This window comes from Chiloscyllium punctatum, chromosome 36 (genome assembly GCF_047496795.1).
Source record: "Chiloscyllium punctatum isolate Juve2018m chromosome 36, sChiPun1.3, whole genome shotgun sequence".
NCBI classification, from domain to species: Eukaryota; Metazoa; Chordata; class Chondrichthyes; order Orectolobiformes; family Hemiscylliidae; genus Chiloscyllium; species Chiloscyllium punctatum.
Window position 1 is genome coordinate 48,514,202 of NC_092774.1, and position 6,000 is coordinate 48,520,201.

A 6,000-nucleotide genomic window follows, 5' to 3' on the forward strand; every position below is an offset into this window, starting at 1 on the left:
GGTCACCCAGTTAGTGGGTATTCAGTGATCGGTGCAGTGTGCAGGGTCACCCAGTTAGTGGGTATTCAGTGATCGGTGCAGGGTCACCCAGTTAGTGGGTATTCAGTGATCGGTGCAGGGTCACCCAGATAGTGGGTATTCAGTGATCGGTGCAGTGTGCAGGGTCACCCAGTTAGTGGGTTTTCAGTGATCGGTGCAGTGTGCAGGGTCACCCAGTTAGTGGGTATTCAGTGATCGGTGCAGGGTCACCCAGTTAGTGGGTATTCAGTGATCGGTGCAGTGTGCAGGGTCATCCAGTTAGTGGGTATTCAGTGATCGGTGCAGTGTGCAGGGTCACCCAGTTAGTGGGTATTCAGTGATCGGTGCAGTGTGCAGGGTCACCCAGTTAGTGGGTATTCAGTGATCGGTGCAGGGTCACCCAGTTAGTGGGTATTCAGTGATCGGTGCAGTGTGCAGGGTCACCCAGTTAGTGTGTATTCAGTGATCGGTGCAGTGTGCAGGGTCACCCAGTTAGTGGGTATTCAGTGATCGGTGCAGTGTGCAGGGTCACCCAGTTAGTGTGTATTCAGTGATCGGTGCAGTGTGCAGGGTCACCCAGTTAGTGGGTATTCAGTGATCGGTGCAGTGTGCAGGGTCACCCAGTTAGTGGGTATTCAGTGTTCGGTGCAGGGTCACCCAGTTAGTGGGTATTCAGTGTTCGGTGCAGTGTGCAGGGTCACCCAGTTAGTGGGTATTCAGTGATCGGTGCAGTGTGCAGGGTCACCCAGTTAGTGGGTATTCAGTGATCGGTGCAGTGTGCAGGGTCACCCAGTTAGTGGGTATTCAGTAATCGGTGCAGTGTGCAGGGTCACCCAGTGAGTGGGTATTCAGTGATCGGTGCAGTGTGCAGGGTCACCCAGTTAGTGGGTATTCAGTGATCGGTGCAGTGTGCAGGGTCACCCAGTTAGTGGGTATTCAGTGATCGGTGCAGTGTGCAGGGTCACCCAGTTAGTGGGTATTCAGTGATCGGTGCAGTGTGCAGGGTCACCCAGTTAGTGGGTATTCAGTGATCGGTGCAGTGTGCAGGGTCACCCAGTTAGTGGGTATTCAGTGATCGGTGCAGTGTGCAGGGTCACCCAGTTAGTGGGTATTCAGTGATCGGTGCAGTGTGCAGGTTCACCCAGTTAGTGGGTATTCAGTGATCGGTGCAGTGTGCAGGGTCACCCAGTCAGTGGGTATTCAGCGATCGGTGCAGGGTCACCCAGTCAGTGGGTATTCAGTGATCGGTGCAGTGTGGAGGGCCACCCAGTTAGTGGGTATTCAGTGATCGGTGCAGTGTGCAGGGTCACCCAGTTAGTGGGTATTCAGTGATCGGTGCAGTGTGCAGGGTCACCCAGTTAGTGTGTATTCAGTGATCGGTGCAGTGTGCAGGGTCACCCAGTTAGTGGGTATTCAGTGATCGGTGCAGTGTGCAGGGTCACCCAGTTCGTGTGTATTCAGTGATCGGTGCAGTGTGCAGGGTCACCCAGTTAGTGGGTATTCAGTGATCGGTGCAGTGTGCAGGGTCACCCAGTTAGTGGGTATTCAGTGATCGGTGCAGGGTCACCCAGTTAGTGGGTATTCAGTGATCGGTGCAGTGTGCAGGGTCACCCAGTTAGTGGGTATTCAGTGATCGGTGCAGTGTGCAGGGTCACCCAGTTAGTGGGTATTCAGTGATCGGTGCAGTGAGCAGGGTCACCCAGTTAGTGGGTATTCAGTAATCGGTGCAGTGTGCAGGGTCACCCAGTGAGTGGGTATTCAGTGATCGGTGCAGTGTGCAGGGTCACCCAGTTAGTGGGTATTCAGTGATCGGTGCAGTGTGCAGGGTCACCCAGTTAGTGGGTATTCAGTGATCGGTGCAGTGTGCAGGGTCACCCAGTTAGTGGGTATTCAGTGATCGGTGCAGTGTGCAGGGTCACCCAGTTAGTGGGTATTCAGTAATCGGTGCAGTGTGCAGGGTCACCCAGTGAGTGGGTATTCAGTGATCGGTGCAGTGTGCAGGGTCACCCAGTTAGTGGGTATTCAGTGATCGGTGCAGTGTGCAGGGTCACCCAGTTAGTGGGTATTCAGTGATCGGTGCAGTGTGGAGGGTCACCCAGTTAGTGGGTATTCAGTGATCGGTGCAGTGTGCAGGGTCACCCAGTTAGTGGGTATTCAGTGATCGGTGCAGTGTGCAGGGTCACCCAGTTAGTGGGTATTCAGTGATCGGTGCAGTGTGCAGGGTCACCCAGTTAGTGGGTATTCAGTGATCGGTGCAGTGTGCAGGGTCACCCAGTTAGGGTGTATTCAGTGATCGGTGCAGTGTGCAGGGTCACCCAGTTAGTGGGTATTCAGTGATCGGTGCAGGGTCACCCAGTTAGTGTGTATTCAGTAATCGGTGCAGGGTCACCCAGTTAGTGGGTATTCAGTGATCGGTGCAGTGTGCAGGGTCACCCAGTTAGTGGGTATTCAGTGATCGGTGCAGTGTGCAGGTTCACCCAGTTAGTGGGTATTCAGTGATCGGTGCAGTGTGCAGGGTCACCCAGTCAGTGGGTATTCAGCGATCGGTGCAGGGTCACCCAGTCAGTGGGTATTCAGTGATCGGTCCAGTGTGCAGGGTCACCCAGTTAGTGTGTATTCAGTGATCGGTGCAGGGTCACCCAGTTAGTGGGTATTCAGTGATCGGTGCAGTGTGCAGGGTCACCCAGTTAGTGGGTATTCAGTGATCAGTGCAGTGTGCTGGGTCACCCAGTTAGTGGGTATTCAGTGATCGGTGCAGTGTGCAGGGTCACCCAGTTAGTGGGTATTCAGTGATCGGTGCAGGGTCACCCAGTTAGTGGGTATTCAGTGATTGGTGCAGTGTGCAGGGTCACCCAGTTAGTGGGTATTCAGTGATTGGTGCAGTGTGCAGGGTCACCCAGTTAGTGGGTATTCAGGGATCGGTGCAGTGTGCAGGGTCACCCAGTTAGTCGGTATTCAGTTATCGGTGCAGGGTCACCCAATTAGTGGGTATTCAGTGATCGGTGCAGTGTGCAGGGTCACCCAGTTAGTGGGTATTCAGTGATCGGTGCAGTGTGCAGGGTCACCCAGTTAGTGGGTATTCAGTGATCGGTGCAGTGTGCAGGGTCACCCAGTTAGTGGGTATTCAGTGATCGGTGCAGGGTCACCCAGTTAGTGGGTATTCAGTGATCGGTGCAGTGTGCAGGGTCACCCAGTTAGTGGGTATTCAGTGATCGGTGCAGGGTCACCCAGTTAGTGGGTATTCAGTGATCGGTGCAGGGTCACCCAGATAGTGGGTATTCAGTGATCGGTGCAGTGTGCAGGGTCACCCAGTTAGTGGGTATTCAGTGATCGGTGCAGTGTGCAGGGTCACCCAGTTAGTGGGTATTCAGTGATCGGTGCAGGGTCACCCAGTTAGTGGGTATTCAGTGATCGGTGCAGTGTGCAGGGTCACCCAGTTAGTGGGTATTCAGTGATCGGTGCAGTGTGCAGGGTCACCCAGTTAGTGGGTATTCAGTGATCGGTGCAGGGTCACCCAGTTAGTGGGTATTCAGTGATCGGTGCAGTGTGCAGGGTCACCCAGTTAGTGTGTATTCAGTGATCGGTGCAGTGTGCAGGGTCACCCAGTTAGTGGGTATTCAGTGATCGGTGCAGTGTGCAGGGTCACCCAGTTAGTGTGTATTCAGTGATCGGTGCAGTGTGCAGGGTCACCCAGTTAGTGGGTATTCAGTGATCGGTGCAGTGTGCAGGGTCACCCAGTTAGTGGGTATTCAGTGTTCGGTGCAGGGTCACCCAGTTAGTGGGTATTCAGTGTTCGGTGCAGTGTGCAGGGTCACCCAGTTAGTGGGTATTCAGTGATCGGTGCAGTGTGCAGGGTCACCCAGTTAGTGGGTATTCAGTGATCGGTGCAGTGTGCAGGGTCACCCAGTTAGTGGGTATTCAGTAATCGGTGCAGTGTGCAGGGTCACCCAGTGAGTGGGTATTCAGTGATCGGTGCAGTGTGCAGGGTCACCCAGTTAGTGGGTATTCAGTGATCGGTGCAGTGTGCAGGGTCACCCAGTTAGTGGGTATTCAGTGATCGGTGCAGTGTGCAGGGTCACCCAGTTAGTGGGTATTCAGTGATCGGTGCAGTGTGCAGGGTCACCCAGTTAGTGGGTATTCAGTAATCGGTGCAGTGTGCAGGGTCACCCAGTGAGTGGGTATTCAGTGATCGGTGCAGTGTGCAGGGTCACCCAGTTAGTGGGTATTCAGTGATCGGTGCAGTGTGCAGGGTCACCCAGTTAGTGGGTATTCAGTGATCGGTGCAGTGTGCAGGTTCACCCAGTTAGTGGGTATTCAGTGATCGGTGCAGTGTGCAGGTTCACCCAGTTAGTGGGTATTCAGTGATCGGTGCAGTGTGCAGGGTCACCCAGTCAGTGGGTATTCAGCGATCGGTGCAGGGTCACCCAGTCAGTGGGTATTCAGTGATCGGTGCAGTGTGCAGGGTCACCCAGTTAGTGGGTATTCAGTGATCGGTGCAGGGTCACCCAGTTAGTGGGTATTCAGTGATCGGTGCAGTGTGCAGGGTCACCCAGTTAGTGGGTATTCAGTGATCGGTGCAGTGTGCAGGGTCACCCAGTTAGTGTGTATTCAGCGATCGGTGCAGTGTGCAGGGTCACCCAGTTAGTGTGTATTCAGTGATCGGTGCAGTGTGCAGGGTCACCCAGTTAGTGGGTATTCAGTGATCGGTGCAGTGTGCAGTGTCACCCAGTTAGTGGGTATTCAGTGATCGGTGCAGTGTGCAGGTTCACCCAGTTAGTGGGTATTCAGTGATCGGTGCAGTGTGCAGGGTCACCCAGTCAGTGGGTATTCAGCGATCGGTGCAGGGTCACCCAGTCAGTGGGTATTCAGTGATCGGTGCAGTGTGCAGGGTCACCCAGTTAGTGTGTATTCAGTGATCGGTGCAGGGTCACCCAGTTAGTGGGTATTCAGTGATCGGTGCAGTGTGCAGGGTCACCCAGTTAGTGGGTATTCAGTGATCAGTGCAGTGTGCTGGGTCACCCAGTTAGTGGGTATTCAGTGATCGGTGCAGTGTGCAGGGTCACCCAGTTAGTGGGTATTCAGTGATCGGTGCAGGGTCACCCAGTTAGTGGGTATTCAGTGATTGGTGCAGTGTGCAGGGTCACCCAGTTAGTGGGTATTCAGTGATCGGTGCAGGGTCACCCAGTTAGTGGGTATTCAGTGATTGGTGCAGTGTGCAGGGTCACCCAGTTAGTCGGTATTCAGTTATCGGTGCAGGGTCACCCAGTTAGTGGGTATTCAGTGATCGGTGCAGTGTGCAGGGTCACCCAGTTAGTGGGTATTCAGTGATCGGTGCAGTGTGCAGGGTCACCCAGTTAGTGGGTATTCAGTGATCGGTGCAGTGTGCAGGGTCACCCAGTTAGTGGGTATTCAGTGATCGGTGCAGGGTCACCCAGTTAGTGGGTATTCAGTGATCGGTGCAGTGTGCAGGGTCACCCAGTTAGTGGGTATTCAGTGATCGGTGCAGGGTCACCCAGTTAGTGGGTATTCAGTGATCGGTGCAGGGTCACCCAGATAGTGGGTATTCAGTGATCGGTGCAGTGTGCAGGGTCACCCAGTTAGTGGGTATTCAGTGATCGGTGCAGTGTGCAGGGTCACCCAGTTAGTGGGTATTCAGTGATCGGTGCAGGGTCACCCAGTTAGTGGGTATTCAGTGATCGGTGCAGTGTGCAGGGGCATCCAGTTAGTGGGTATTCAGTGATCGGTGCAGTGTGCAGGGTCACCCAGTTAGTGGGTATTCAGTGATCGGTGCAGTGTGCAGGGTCACCCAGTTAGTGGGTATTCAGTGATCGGTGCAGGGTCACCCAGTTAGTGGGTATTCAGTGATCGGTGCACTGTGCAGGGTCACCCAGTTAGTGTGTATTCAGTGATCGGTGCAGTGTGCAGGGTCACCCAGTTAGTGGGTATTCAGTGATCGGTGCAGTGTGCAGGGTCACCCAGTTA